This window comes from Chiloscyllium plagiosum, unplaced genomic scaffold, assembly GCF_037043375.1.
Source record: "Chiloscyllium plagiosum isolate Xiang-an unplaced genomic scaffold, Cpla_swu_hap1 HiC_scaffold_9, whole genome shotgun sequence".
Taxonomy (NCBI): Eukaryota; Metazoa; Chordata; class Chondrichthyes; order Orectolobiformes; family Hemiscylliidae; genus Chiloscyllium; species Chiloscyllium plagiosum.
The window spans coordinates 40,526,902-40,543,215 of record NW_028270147.1 but is presented as its reverse complement, the minus strand read 5'-3'; the positions used below and the strand labels follow the sequence as shown (position 1 = coordinate 40,543,215).

The 16,314-nt window shown below is 41.0% G+C and overlaps 1 protein-coding gene and 1 long non-coding RNA gene across 7 annotated transcripts in view; one reads left to right on the top strand and one right to left on the bottom strand.

Annotated features, from left to right (window-relative positions):
* tesk2 (testis associated actin remodelling kinase 2) overlaps window positions 1-16,314 on the bottom strand; it is a 106,403-nt gene that overhangs the window by 83,054 nt on the left and 7,035 nt on the right. For 4 of the 6 annotated variants that reach the window (XM_087990571.1, XM_087990567.1, XM_087990570.1 and 1 more), the window contains exons 2-3: window positions 11,690-11,886; window positions 2,453-2,599 (exon numbers count right to left, since the gene is read on the bottom strand). The gene's annotated coding sequence lies outside the window, so the exon portion shown is untranslated. The remainder of the gene's footprint in view (window positions 1-2,452; window positions 2,600-11,689; window positions 11,887-16,314) is intronic. The other 2 variants (XM_087990569.1, XM_087990568.1) reach the window with 1 other exon arrangement.
* LOC148149129 (uncharacterized) overlaps window positions 1-16,314 on the top strand; it is a 41,496-nt gene that overhangs the window by 19,787 nt on the left and 5,395 nt on the right. The window lies entirely within an intron of this gene.

Below are 16,314 nucleotides of genomic sequence, written 5' to 3'. Positions count from 1 at the left end.
AGGACAACATGTCCTAAGACATTCCATAAAACAGCTGTTCCCCTTAGTTGTTGGGTCAAGAAGAGGGTACACTTTTCAAGGCAGGAAGTTTGAAGGAAATATTTTTTCAACCAAAAGGGTGGTGACAATCTGGAATGCACTGCCTGGGAGGATAGCTGAGGAAAGTAATCTCACAACCTTTAACACTTGGATGAACAGCTGAAGTGTCATAACATTCAAGGCCATGGCCGAGTATGAGAAAATGGGACTAGTGTAGATAACAATGTATTTTTGGTGATAAAGAGTCAAGGGACTGAAGGGCATCTTCTGTAACTATGATTCTGTGATCTCTTTGACAAAGCTTTGGTCACTTGACCCAATATCTCTTTACATGGATCAGCATCGTTTCATAATGCTCCTGTGAATTGCCTTTAGATCTTGATTATGTTGAAGGCAATGAAATTATACGAATAGTTGTTGTAACTCTAGCATAGCTCAGTATAAAACTATGACAATCTTTCCCTTTCACTGCAGTTTAAATGCGAGAATAAATTACATTGAGTATTTTCTGTGCAGTTTGAAGATTTTCATCAGTTCCAAGAAACACTTTGCTTCAAAGTGGTCACTGAGAACACTGACACCACAAGACTGATCATCCCTGCCCTCTAACCAGAATGCCTTAGGATGCTGTTTGGCTATTACCATGGATTTTTTTTTTATTGGCAGTGCTCATTAGCTGATTCAGTTGCTTTCCTCTGTTGGCCTGCAGCAGTTACTGGTCAAGCTGTTCTCATTGACATCTTCATTTTCTAGAATGTTTCCATGGTGTTGTGTTAAATCATGTTGAACACAAATTTCGCATATCAACAAACAGTAACTATGGAAGTAAAACACTTCATAAAACAAGTGAAGGTGTAAATGCAAATCCTATACAAATAAGTTTAAATCCCACATCCAATTTCAAATTCGAAAACATCAAGTTCTGAACACGTCTTTCAGGTATCTGAAAGAAATTTATGTTGTTGGTTAAGTCATAAGTTTCAATTTAGCCACTGTTGAGGTCACCAAGGCAGCAAGCACTTTTCAGGTCAGTGCCTCAATACTTATCCAAAATTACCCAAGTATTTGGCAATTACTCCACACTGTAGTAGAAATTGTTGCAGAGTGAATTTTACTTCTTAGTAAGACACTGACGACTAATGATGACCTGAATAATTTAAGAGGTCAGTAATTGTACAAAAGAGAATAAGTTACAGCAACTTTTGTAGTTTACTTAAAGCATCCATTTTCATGAAAATGTATTGCAATTATGACATACTGCATTTTTTCTTTCAAGGCAAATGGGATCACAATGAAACTTGGTTTGACAGCATTATTTATTTTCTTCCAATACCACCCTTTAACAATGTATTCGCAAATAATAAGAAAAGTATGAAAGGTGGCCCACATGTTGATATGCCCAATTCACAACCAGCAGACTATGCCATACTTTGGACAGATGATGCATGAAGGGATGGGTTATTTAGTTTTCCTGTACCTTGACTTTATTTGATGTATTTCTGAAGTGTCTTGATATATGTGATGCTTATCAAACAAGGCTGCTTCATTTTGATTATTCATAAACTAGAGTATTCCAAGAGTTGGCAGGAATACTTGATCGCTTTAGGGATACTTTAAAGGACATGTGTAAAACGCTTCAGCTGTCAGCCAGGGAGTTTCCTGGCACGACAAAGTTCCAAACTAACAGTTACCTTTGGGAGTCTGGTGTGAGAACTAATTAAATGATGAGCAATTGGATTCCACACAAACTGACTTCAGATAGGATTCCACTTTTGAACCACCTTTCTTTCCACTGGATTCCACAGATCCTCTGAATGGACCATTGGTGGTCCTTATTCTACACTTGCCTGCTGTAGGTTACCTATTTTTATGAAGTATGTGTGGGGATCACTGCTCTCAATAAAGTGAACTAGTACTTCAAGCCAGGTATGTATTCCTGAAATTGCTCAAAGTTTGGTAATATTTTGCCACTGCAAGAACACACTTCTTCATTCAAAAAGCAAGTTGTGTCATTATTTTTTTTTTAAATTCTTTGTTTAAAACAAAGAAAGCAGTGTAAAATAACTGGCATAAGATGAACAGAATGTGCTCTGTTCAGCAAGTTACACTGCTCCAATGATTCACTTCACTGAACCATCTTGGAGTTTGCCATAATTGTGACTGACCTTTCACTTCTACTATTAAAATGCAACATAAATAACCTAGTCAAAGAAGAGGTTTTCCTAGAATTTTAAAAATAGGACTGTTTGATATTGACCTCTGTCCATTTACATAGATCAGTAATACAATTTGGTACAAGTTGTGTGTCTGGACATTGCTCATCGTCTTCTCAAGGGTAATTAGGAACAGGCAACGAAGGCTGACCCAGCCAGTGATGCCCACATTCCCATTAATAAATAAAAACCACACTCACCTGAAGAGCCATCATCTTTTAAATGTGAGACTTCTTGAAGATGCACATTTTTACTGTGGAAAGGATTCAAGTCATTCCACTTGCTCTTCTCAAAATTCACACCGTAAACTTCTTTCTCCTCTTTGTCCCAACCAAAACTGAATTTCTCTGTTTGAAAACAAAACAGCAATGTAAAACCAACATTGTGTCAGTAATGTTTAAAATGACAATTAAAACACAAGTTTTCTTTTAATTATTCATTCATTTGATGTGGGTTTCAGTGACTAAGCCAGTATTTATTGCTCATCAAGCTCTTGGGAGTGGTCATCCACAAGCAGTTTTCTTGGTCTCTTCATGTGGATACACTGGATACAAGAGCCCAACAAAGTCTCTCCTTCCTCAGGCAGCTGAGGAAATTTGGCATGACAGCAAATACCCTTGCCACCTTTTATAGGTGCGCCATCAAGAGCATTCTGTCGATATACCACTACCTAGTATGACAACTGTATCAGTCAAGATCGAAGATGGTTAGAGAGTGGTGAACTCCACCCAGACAATTACAAAAGGCCAACCTCCCATCTATAGAATCCATCTGCCAGGGCCTCTGTCAAGGAAAGGCCACCAGCATTCTCAAAGATCCATCCCACCCTGGCAATGCTTTTCTACAACCTCTATCATCGGGGAAAAGGTACAGAAGCCTGAACATACGTACCAGTTTGTTCAGTAACAGTTTCTACACTACCGTTGTTAGAATACTGAATGGACTCAAACTCTTAGCGTTCGCCTATACCAGTGTTTTTGTTTTTGCTGCTGTTTACCTATTATTTACTTATCTATGCTACTTAACTATGTGATCTGCCTGTATCGCTCGCAAGACGAAGCTTTTCACTGTACCTTGGTACATGTGACAATAAATTCAATTCAATTCCTAAATTGCCCTTGAAAAGGTAATACTGAGCTGCTTTCTTGACTGCTACAGTCCATTTGGCACAGGTATCCCCACAATTCTGTTGAGGAGATAGTTGTAGGATGTTGACCCCACAAGTGAAGAAATTATATCTCTCAAACTCAGGATGGTGGGTGGTTTGGAGGACAACGCATAGGCGGTTGCATTCCCATGCATCTGCTGTTTGCCCTTCTAGATGGATGGGGTTGTGGGTTTGGCAAGTGCTGTCCAAAAAGCCTTGCTGAACTTCTGTAGTGCGCCTTGTAGATTACACACTCCGCTGCTACTGAGCACTGGTGGTAAAACGCGTGAATGTTTATTGATATGGTGCCAATCAAATGGCTGCTTTGTCCTGGATGGTGCCATGCCTCGAGTGTTTTTAAGAGCTGCACTCATCCAGGCAAGTGGGGAGTATGTGATCATTCTCCTGACTTGTGTGCCTTGTAGATAGTGGATAATCTTTGGAGAGTCAGGAAGTGGTTTACCAACTGCAAGATTCCTAGCTGCTCTCATAAGCAAATATACTGAAGTGTGTGGTTTTGTATGCTATAGAGGCAGATTGTACCATATAAAGTGCATCAGGGTAGCAGAACAGGGTGCAGAATACAGTATTACAGCCACAGAGAAGCTGCAAAGAGCGAGAGCAATTAACATTAACATTTGAGAAGTCTGTTCAGAAGTCTAACAACAGTGGGGAAGGAGCTGTTCTGGAATCTGTTTGTAGGTATTTTCAAACTTTTGTCTCTTCTGCCAGATAGAAGAGAGTATAACTGGGGTGAGAGGGGTGATGATGATTAGGAGAGCACTGAAAAAGTGGAGGTTGGAGAAGCCAGAAGCATGAGAGTTTGTGCAGCGGATGGGCCTAGGCAGGGGAACACAATATTCATGCTACGTTGATCAATACTGTAAATCAGAAGTTGTACATTCTGGACAGAGATAAGTGAATATAGAATCAGTGAAATCTCTGGAGTCTACTTATATCCAATCATGAATAGTGCTGGGCAGTTCAATTACTAACGAGAGATGGCAGCATAACAAAAACACCTTATCTCACTACAAAAGCAAAATGCTATAAATACTCAGCGGAAATGGCAAGATCTGTGCCAGGGAAAGGGTGTGATCCTGAACAAGTGAAAAAGCATAAATCTGTGTGTAGAAATGGTGGGAATGATAGGATCCTGAAGAGCTGTTGTCCCAAAATATGGGAGACAGAAACAGAGCAAAACCCAAAAAGAGCAAAAATAAAAGACAGGAGGTTACAATTTAAAATTTGTTGCAATGTTGAGCCAAAAAGGCTGCAAAGTTCTTGGTTCCTGAGCTTGCACTGATCTCCACTGGAACATTGCAAGGTCAGAGTGAAAACAAAGTAGAGAATTACAGTAACAGGTCTCACTAATGCAAAGAACACAATATTGTGAGCAGGAATAAGCAATATTGAATTGAACGTACAAACAAATCATGTTTATGAGTTCATAGTGTCATGGTCAGTATGAAGGAAGACGTTAAATAGCAAGTGCTGCATCTCCAATACAGGTATGAAAAGACATAATAGGAAAAGGGAGGAGTAACTGAACTACCATATCATGGGGGAAATGATCTTTCAAAATGCTGAAAAGGGATAGGAAGGTGTGATTGGTGACACCATGGCGAAAATAGTTGAGGATTAATCCAATAATTGGAAGCAAGTGGGTGGTGTGTGAGAATAGAGGGCGAGGGAGGACAAGTAGTAAAAGTGCATGAAATAGAACAGACATCTGAAAGGCTGATCAGCCTTAATAGGGCAGGATTGTGTATTGAGGAAAAAGGAAGCTGTATTAGAAGCACAAAAATGGGACATTTCACTGTCTAATATATGAGAGATGATCAAACTGAGAATCCTTAAAGGAAACAGGGTGAAGGTAAGCATAGTCAGTGTAATTGTGGGAACAGCAGACTTTTAGTGAATCTTATCCAATAATCTAAACCTATCTTCAGAGATATAGGCAGAGAATCAAGGGAGAAACGAGTTGGAGACAGATCAGGTGATGGTTAAAGTGTGGAAATTGGAAGCAAATTTTGTTACATTTCTAATGATAATGTCCTTACCAACATTGAAATACCCATCAATATCCTAAGGGCTGACCAGGAATTTAACTTATACCTACTCATACTGGCTAGTCCAAGATCAAGTCAGAGGTTGGGAATTCTACAGGAAGCAAACCCAACTTGATATTCCAAAACCTGTTCACTACTTTGTGCATTTCAAAAACTCAAATTTAACACCATCCAAAACAAGGCAATTAACCCGCCAGCATCTTATCTACCATTTTAAACATTCATTCCTTCCATTATCAGCCCCCTTGCTTATAGCACCTTTGATAGTACCTTCCAAACTGCAATCTCTTATGAGAAAGTAGAAAGGCAGCATAAGCATGGCAACACTACCAACCAGAAGTGCCACTTTAAAGCACACATCATCATAAGTTGGAAATGAATCATCGCTTCCTCACCATCACCAAGTAAACATTCTGGAACTTTCCAAGAGAACCACTGGTGTAGCTAAAAGAATGACAGCAATTCAAAACAAAACGCAGCTCATCACCAGCTTCAAGCAGAACTTGCAGCAGCAATAAATTTGGCCTTGCCAGCAAGTCCACAATCCAAAAACAAAGATGATGTGGGATTAGCATGTTGACTCAATCCAAGTACATGGGTAGACTTGTGAATCTGGGTTGTTTTCTTTTAAAAGAAAGTTGACAAGTTTTGAAAGGGGTGATTGAAATCCTGAGAGATCTGATTGAGCAGTAAGAACAAAACACTTCTAGTAGCAGAAGAATCAAAAGGTCACTGACAACAAGTAAATGGTAATGAATGAAATAGGACATGACAAAAATAATATTTAAGCAGAAATCTTAGGATGTTGAATAGGATGCTTGAGTCGGAATGTGGTGGAAGTTGAATCAATTGTGGCTTTCAAAAAAAAGAATTAAAAAATTTTTAGGGTTAAAGGCAAAGTGCTACGAGAAGAATTGTTCTTGCAGAGAACAGTCATGAACACAAGAAGCCAAAACGATCTTCTTCGTTGTAACCATTCTATGATTCCATGGTTTCAGGTCAAACAAGACACTACGCAGAAGAGGAGTCTAGTCAAACTGAGGCAGTGATTAAATGGTCAAAGGTAACTGCTTCATTATTGAAGAGCCACACATTCAGAACTGCACATCTGACAAGTAGACCGACAATACAGATGAAGTGAAAGGTGTTCAAAAAAAAGTAGATAGGTATGTCTTTCTACATGAAAACTAAGAGAAGGTTGAGAGGAGACTTATTCAAAATCATAAGAGGTCTGGATAGGTTAAAAAACAAAGATATTTTTATTAAACAGAAGGATCAACAAATTAAAGATAAGTGAGCACTTGACTTTTGCCATTAAGACTTGCTGATGAGAACAGAGACAAGTATGGATTAGAGGCTCTATAGAATTTGCACCTGCTGAGACAGTGAAGAAGCCTGCACCTACATCAACATCTGGACAACATTCAGGCTTGGTCTGCTAATCATGCAAAAACATATGGCAAGGGAAAACACCTGTCTGCACTAGTGCCAACTGAACAAAAAGGCATCTAGCCCAATCCCACTTTCCAATATTTGATCCATAGCCTTGGTGGTTACAGAATTTAAGTGCAGAGCCAGACACCTTTTAAAGCAAGTGGGAGGGCTGTTATAGTTTGTACCCTTTCAGGCAGCAGTCCACATCTTAAGTTTATCCCGTCTCAGAACAGATTCCAATAGCATGCCCTCTATTGAGGTTACATTAACTAGTCTTTGATTATTTGGTCTGCCCCTCCCACAAGTATTTTTAAATCCATCGATTTGGACATGTCATAATGCATCACCAAGACAGGTGGGACTTGAGTGTGGCCTTCTGACCTAGAAATATCCCTTCCTCTTTAACAGGGGAGGAACAGTCGTCCAAACCCCAGGCACCAAACCTCTATTCAGTGAGAACTGTAAACCGATGGTCAAACCTAGTGCTGTTTCTTCACTTGATTCCATCAACACGGCAAAAGTGAGGACTGCAGGTGCTGGAGATTAGAGTCGAGAGTGTGGTGTTTCAAAAGCACAGCAGGTCAGGTAACATCCAAGGAACAGAAGAGTTGATGTTCCGGGTAAAAGTCCTTCATCAGAAATGAAGCTGGGAGCCGAGGAGTTTGTAAGGTCAATGGGAGAGGGGTGAGCTGGGGTTGGGGAGGAGGGGGAAGGTGGCTGAGGGTGCGATAGGTGGATGGAGGTGGGGGCAATGGTGATAGGTCAGAGAGGAGGGTGGAGCAGATAGGTGGGAAGGAAGATGGACAGGTAGGGCAGGTCATGAGGGTGGTGATGAGTTGGAAGGTTGGATGTGGGATAAAGTGGGGGGAGAGAAAATGAGGAACTGGTGAAATCCACATTGATGCCATGGGGTTGGGAGGACCCAGAGGTGGAAGAAGGGCCATTCTTCCTCCAGGCGTCGGGTGGTTAGGGAGTGATGATGGAGGCTGTCCAGGACCTGCATGTCCTTGGCAGAATGGGAGGGGGAGTTGAAGTGCCATGGGGTGGTGGGGTTGGTTGGTGTATGTGTCCCGGAAATGTTTTCTGAAATGCTCTGCGAGTAAGCATCCTGTTTCCCCAATGTAGTGGTAACAGCATCAGGACCGATAGATACAGTAAATGACTTATGGAAGTGCAGGTGAAACTTTGATGGACATGGAAGGTTCCTCTGGGGCCTTGAACAGAGGTGAGGGCGCAGATGTGGGCGCAGATTTTGCAATTCCTGCGGTAGCAGGGGTAGGTGTCATAAGGGGAGGTCCAGGAACGGAGACAGGTGTCTGAGATGGTCCAGTTGAATTTTAGGTCAGGGTGGAATGTATTGTTGAAGTTGATGAACTGTTCAACCTCCTCATGGGTGTATGGTTTCATGGGAGAATGGGGTGGCGCTGATCGAGTCATCAGTGTAGTGAAGGAAGAGGTGAGGTGTGGTGCTGGTGTAACTATGGAAGATGGACTGTTCCATGTAACTGACAAAGAAACAGGCATAGCTGGGACCCATGCGGGTGCCTATGGCTACCCCTTTTCATCTGGAGGAAGTGGGAGGATTCAAAGGAGAAATGATTGAGGGTGACGACCAGTTCAGCCAAACAAATGAGTGTCACTGGAAGGGTACTGGTGGGGACATTGGGACAGGAAGAAATGGAGGGTTTGGAGGCCCAGTCATGGCGACGTAGGTGTATAGGGATTGGATGTATATGGTGAAGGTGAGGTGTTGGGGGCCAGGGAAACAGAAGTTTTGGAGAAAGTGGAGGGTGTGGGTGGTGTCCCGAACATATGTGGGGAGTTCCTGGACTGGGAGGGTAGGATAGTATCATGGTATGTAGAGATGGGTTCGATGGGGCAGGAGCAGGCCGAGACAATGGGTCAGCTGATGTAGTCAGGCTTGTGGATCTTGGGTAGGAGACAGAACCGGGCGGTGTGGGGTTCTCGAACTGATGTTGGAAGCGGTGGGTGGGACATCCACTGAGGTAATGAGGTTGTGTATAGTCTGAAAGATGATGGGAGGTAAGGTCATCGTCGAGGGGGTGGTAGTAGAGGTGTCTTTGAGTTGGTGCGTAGCTTCAGCGATGTATAGGTCAGTGAGCCAGAAACTACCAGTGCACTCTTTCCCCCTACCCCCCCCACTTTCCTCATGTCCACTTGTCCAACTCATACTCATAAGATATCCCACTAATTTCAAGTATTAAATGTAGAAAACCACTTCTGAACCATTTGCAATGCATTTAGCTTCTGTAGAGTCAGAGAAGTGTACAGCATGGAAACCCCTCTTCGGTCCAACCCCTCTTTCCCCTCTCACCCTAAACCTATGCCCTCTAGTTCTCGACTCCCTGATCCCAGGGAAAAGACTTTGCCTATTTACCCTATCCATGCCCCTCAAATTTGTAAACCTCTATAAAGGTCACCCCTCAGCCTCCGACGCTCCATGGAAAACAGCCCCAGCCTGTTCAGCCTCTCTCTCTATAGCTCAAATCCAACACTGGCAAAACCTTGTAAATCTTTTCTGAACCCTTTCAAGTTTCACAACATCTTTCCAAGAGTAGGGAGACCAGAATTGCATGCAATATTCCAACAGTGGCCTAACCAATGTCCTGTACAGCCGCAACATGACTTTCCAACTCCTGTACTCAGTACTCTGACCAATAAAGGAAAGCATACCAAACGCTTTCTTCACTGTCCTATCTACCCGTGACTCCACTTTCAAGGAGCTATGAACCTGCACTCTTTGTTCAGCAACACTCCCTAGGACCTTCCTATTAAGTATATAAGTCCTGCTAAGATTTAAATAAGGAGACCAAAAAAAAACTGCACATGGTTTGAGGTATGCTTTTTTTAATGCCTTGATTAACTGAAGAGCAACATCTTTGTTTTTAATCTTTAATTCCTCTTGTAATAAAGTATATCATCCAATTAGCCTTCTTAAAAACTGGCTGTGTCTACATACTAGCATTTTGGGACTCATGGATGAGAATATCAGGATCTCACTGCACCTTGGAATTCTGGAGCTGTTCTCCATTTAAACAATCCTCTGCTTTGTCATTCTTCCTCCCAAAGTGAACAACTTCACATTTTCTCACTTTACACTCCATTGCTAGATTACAGCCTATGCATATAACGCATCCATATTCTGCAAACTCCATTCATGTTTTTTACAACATAGTTTCTATCTTTGTGTCATCTGCAAATTTAAGTATCATGCCTTAACTCCCCTCATCCAGGTCATTGATTCAACTGCAAAAGGCACAAAGACCCTTGCAGGACTTCACGTCATTTCCTGCCAATCAGGCAAAGGCCCATCTATGCACCTTGTTTTCTGCCAACCAGCCAATTCTAGATCAAGGGTTAATGTCTTTGGGGAAAAAAAAAGTCAATTATTTCCGACAGAGATGAGGGGACACTTCTCCACTCAGACGGTGGAGGAGCATAGAACTCTACCACACGAAGCCATGAAACCAATTACTGAATATATTTAAGAAATACAAAGATTTCAAGACACTAAAAAATGAACCTTCCAGCTCAGCAAGCAAACTTACAACCACACTAAAGCCCATTAAAGGGCATGGGGAGAGAGCTGGAAGTATAGCATTGAGATAGAGTTTGACTATAATTATATTGAATGACATAAAAGGAGGCTCAATGGCTCAAATGGCCTAATTCTGCTCTTATTTTTGACGTTTCTGGCAGCGGCGAAAATCAGTTTTTCCACAGTACAGCAAGAGGAACAGAAGGGATTACCTCAACAAAGAAATTCAGAGCAGACATAGTCAGGATGGGAATACTAGGAAGGAGTCTGGCTTGCTGTACCCTTTTAAGTATGCTGTGCCTATGGGAAGTAACCAACAAGGCATTTTTTTTTTCAAATCCTTTCCTTATTCAACAAATTATTTCAGTAACTCCTCTATTTATACCTGGCCCAATCTCAATGTAAACCAAAACAACAACTTTTAAAAATTGTCTCAACTTTATCTACAGCATAATATCCATAGGAAACCAGCTAAGAGCAATCTGAAGTAATTTTGAAAGTTACTATTATTCTGGTTATAGAGTCACAGAGACGTACAGCACAGAAACAGACCCTTTGGTCTAACTCATTCATGCCAACCAGATATCCTAACCTAATCTAGTCCCATCTGCCAGCAATTAGCCCATAACCCTCCAAGCCCTTCCTATTTAAATAGGCATCCAGATGCCTTTTAAATGCTGTAATTGTACCCGCCTCCACCACTTCCACTGGCAGCTCATTCCAAAACGTTGCACCACCCTCTGTGTGAAAAAGTTGCCCCTTAGGTCCCTTTTATATCTTTCCCCTCTCACGCTAAACCTATTCCCTCTAGTTCAGGACTCCCTCTCCCCAGAGACAAAACCTTGTCTATTTATCCTATCCATGCCCCTCATGATTTTATAAACCTATATAAGGTCACCCCTCAGCCTCTGATGCTCCAGGGAAAACAGCCCCAGCCTATTCAGCCTATCCCTATTGCTCAAATTCTCCAACCCTGGCAACATGCTTGTAAATCTTTTCTGAACCCTTTCAAGTTTCACAACATCCTGCCAATAGGGTGTTGTGAATTGCACGCAATATTCCAAAACTGCCCTAACAATTTGTTATGAAGATGTGGGTGACTGTACCTTTAAGAAAGTTAAGAAAGTTAAAAGTTAGAACTACCTGACAGCACCAAGTGTTCTCAACAAGATACAATGTAGCACGTTCTTTATGCAGAGAGTGGTAAGGGCGTGTAATACCCTACCTGCTAACGTAGTCAACTCAGCCACATTAGGGAGATTTAAACAATCCTTAAAGAAGGACATGGATGATTTTGGGATAGTGTAGGGGGACGAGCCGAGAATGGTTCACAGGTCGGTGCGACATTGAGGGCCGAAAGGCCTGTCCTGCGTTGTACTGTGCTATGTTCTACGTGGTCTAGCAGTTAGTGTAGCTGGTCGCCTGGAGACAAAAACAGATTTGAATTAGGCCAATTAGTTTAAATTATACCTCAAAAAGAAAATACCAAATTCTAATCAAGTCTGGATTTAGTATATTGACCATCTTAAAAGCCAATGACACAATCCGATGCTTTGGTGGTGTGGTATAAGACCATGGAAAATTGAACAGTTAAGAGGAGAACTGCCACCAGACCAACAGATGTAGATTGCTAGTCAGAACTGTCTGAGAGGTACTTGTCTAGAGAAGGGGTTTGCACAGACATCGACACTGACCTGGAGAGCAAATTTGCAAAGAGGAGATGCGACGGCTGACTGGTTTTAAAATTTGAATTTTTCGGTAAATCTTAAATCGGGTGTTTTACTATACTCGTTTTACTCGTATTATAGAAAGGAAGATAAAATATAATTAGAGGAAGGAGTTGTAAATAGTTGTTAGTTAATTATTCTCTGTTATACTTTAAGAAATAAACTAATTAATTTTTACTTTAAATAGTTCTTGGCCTCTCACATGGGATAAATCTTTCCTGTGTTGTTGGTGTCACCCTGTATCGTAACACAATGTCCTGCACAACTGCAACATGACCTCCCAACTCCTATATTCAATAAAGGAAAGCATACTAAATGCCTTCGTCACTATCCTACCTACCTGCGATTCTACTTCCAAGGAACTATGAACCTGCACTCTAAAAGGTCTCTTTGTTCAGCAACACTCCCTAGGACCTTACCATTAAGTGTATAAGTCCTGCTAAGATTTGCTTTCCCAAAATGCAGCACCTTGCATTTATCTAAATTAAACTCCATCTGCCACTTCTCAGCCCATTGCCCCATCTGATCAAGATCCCATTGTGCTCAGAGGTAGCCTTCTCAACTGTCCACTACACCTCCAATTTTGGTTTCATCTGCAAATTTACTAAATATAAGTTCTGTGTTCACATCCAAATCATTTTTATAAATGACAAAAAGCAGTGGACCTTTCATGTCTCACAAACTTGATTGAGTTTTTTGAAGAAGTAACAAAGAGAATTGATGAGGGCAGAGCGGTAGATGTGATCTACATGGACTTCAGTAAGGCGTTCGATAAGGTTCCCCATGGGAGAATGATTAGCAAGGTTAGATCTCACGGAATACAGGGAGAACTAGCCATTTGGATACAGAACTGGCTGAAAAAGGTAGAAGACAGAGGGTGGTGGTGGAGGGTTGTTTTTCAGACTGGAGGCCTGTGACCAGTGGAGTGCCACAAGGATCGGTGCTGGGCCCTCTACTTTTTGTCATTTACATAAATGATTTGGATGCGAACATAAGAGGTACAGTTAGTAAGTTTGCAGATGACACCAAAATTGGAGGAGGTGTAGTGGACAGCGAAGAGGGTTACCTCAGATTACAACAGGATCTGGACCAGATGGGCCAATGGGCTGAGAAGTGGCGGGTGGAGTTTAATTCAGATAAATGAGAGGTGCTGCATTTTGGGAAAGCAAATCTTAGCAGGACTTGTAAATTTAATGGTAAGGTCCTAGGGAGTGTTGCTGAACAAAGAGACCATGGAGTGCAGGTCATAGCTCCTTGAAAGTGGAGTCACAGGTAGATAGGATAGTGAAGGCGGCTTTTGGTATGCTTTCCTTTATTGGTCAGAGTATTGAGTACAGGAGTTGGGAGGTCATGTTGCGGCTGTACAGGACATTGGTTAGGCCACTGTTGGAATATTGTGTGCAATTCCTGTCTCCTTCCTATCGGAAAGATGTTGTGAAACTTGAAAGGGTTCAGAAAAGATTTACAAGGATGTTACCAGGGTTGGAGGATTTAAGCTATAGGGAGAGGCTGAACAGGCTGGGGCTGTTTTCCCTGGAGCGTCGGAGGCTGAGGGGTGACCTTATAGAAGTTTACAAAATTATGAGGGGCATGGATAAGGTAAATAGGCAAAGTCTTTTCCCTGGGGTCAGGGAGTCCAGAACTAGAGGGCATAGGTTTCGGGTGAGAGGGGAAAGATACAAAAGAGACCTATGGGGCAACTTTTTCACATAGAGGGTGGTATGTGTATGGAATGAACTGCCAGAGGAAGTGGAGGAGGCTGGTACAATTGCAACATTTAAGAGGCATTTGGATGGGTATATGAATAGGAAGGGTTCGGAGGGATATGGGCCGAGTGCTGGTAGGTGGGACTTGATTGGGTTGGGATATCTGGTCGGTATGGACGGGTTGGACCAAAGGGTCTGTTTCCATGCTGTACATCTCTACGACTCTAGTGCTGATCGATGTGGCACATCACTGGTCACAGGCCTCCAGTCTAATAAGCAACCCTCAACCACCACCTGTCTTCTAACTTCATGCCAGTTCTGTATCCAAATGACAAGTCCACCCTGTATTCCATGAGATCCAATCAACCAGTCTATCACAAAGAACCTTGCTGAATGCCTTACTGAAGTCCATATAGATCACATCTACCAATCTGCCCTTGTCAATCCTCTTTGTTACTTCTTCAAAAAAAAACTCAATCAAGTTCGTGAGACATGATTTCCCACACAGAAAGCCATTCTACCCCTAATCAGTCCTTGCCTTTTCCGATGCATGTACAGCCAGATTAGAAAATTTCCACATTTAAAAACAAGCTGCATTTAATAGAATAGGTTTAAGCCAATGCTCTGTGGATTAGCTCATCAGAAACAGTTTACTTTTCTCAAATTCTTAAGAAGTTCAGAAAAAAAATTTCCCAATGTGAAACAAAACTCGACTGGCTATTAACTTCTACTGCTTGGTTCTTGCACTAATGGTCAAAAACTACAATAGAAAACTAGAGATACAAAATAATAAATGATTAACCATTAAGTGTTCATCTTGGAATTAACATCTTGCAGTTCATGTTTAAACCAGGTTATAAAAATACCAACCATATCGGTAATTTTAGAGGAAATAATGAAAGTTGCTGCTCCTGTGTTCCCATTGATTTACCGGTGCTTCTTTTCAATCTTTTGTGAGTGTAATTTAAACTATAGAGCTGAAAGAAATTTATGACTATCTGGCTATTATAAAACACACCTGTTAATGTAGGTGGTTAATTAATATAGCTCTAATACTTAAAACATGTACTTGTTTAAGCAATATTTACATCCTTAAAAACAACAAAACAACTAATAAAAGAACCTTCAAGATAAATTAAGTAGAAAAGTTATGATCAGATAGAACTTCAGTAACGAAGTATGTGTTAAAGGAAATCCTTTTAATAAAGGAATGCATCCTTCAGTCCATGGCCCCAAGGAAAACATAAATTTCTAACAATTTCAGAACATTTATCTTCTAAAATCCGCGCAAATTTAAAATACTATGGCTTAGAAAGAAAATAAATTTATAGTTTGAAGTCTGAAAAAGTTAAAACCAAGGTTTCTCTAATCTGGTTAAAAGTAATTATTCTAACCAAATATATTCTGTGGGAAATATGCTGCATTGAGAATTTTAGAATTGTATCTGTTTTCAAAATACAGCCAGGAAATTTACATTGGGAACTATTTTTACACCTCTCTCCCTTTCTTGTAAAAAGTCCAAAAGACTAATTGAGCTGATAGATTGCTGTTTGGACAGCTTGGTTTCCTGTACACAGATAGTTCTGGTTTCTCTGTACAAGTTAATGAACAGCTAATATTAGCACACAAGCACAATAAAGTTTTAACACATTGCAGACTTAATTTCTAACCCCCCCCTAATAGTGGTGAACCGAGTAAGGTATTGTTTGCCTCATCTTCTGATTACCCACTCACTCCCCCCAACCCAAACGTTGTGAAAACAATCGCCAAACTTTCAATTGGCAAACACATCTTTGACTGAGGACAGTTTTTTTTTAATTTTATCTTCCACTCAGTGACATCATGCGTTACTAATTCACTATTCCAAATGAGAAGTATTGAGCAAATCATTGGAGCTGTGAGCTGACAACTCCCCAGGTCCTGATAGACTTCAACCTTAGATTTTAAAAGTGAGATAATTGATTCATAGAAGGTTCCAATAGATTGAAAAAGCAAGTGTAACTCCTTTATTCAAAAATAAAGACTGGAAGCAGCCAACAAAAGGCCACGTGGCTCAATATCTGCTATGTGACATGTACAGTAAAAATGAAACACTTTCGGCTGATTTTCAGAAGAATCAAAGATTGATTTTAGTTTAGAAAATCCAAAGATTAAAATTTTAAAGGAGGACTTTGGGAGAGACTTGACTGGGGTCAGAAACATGCATAGCTTCTCTCCTAGAAAAAAAAGTGAATAAAAAAGTTACCACAGTAGCAAAAATTTACTTCGTGGAACTTCCAAACCAGGAGATTCTGGCGCGAAATCTGCAGATTACTAGAACTGAGAAAGCTTAGGCTCTTAGAACTGTGAAACAGTTCATGTTGATACATTTGGAAAAGACAGACTGAATTTCATCTACAGTACATGGCAAAGGAACA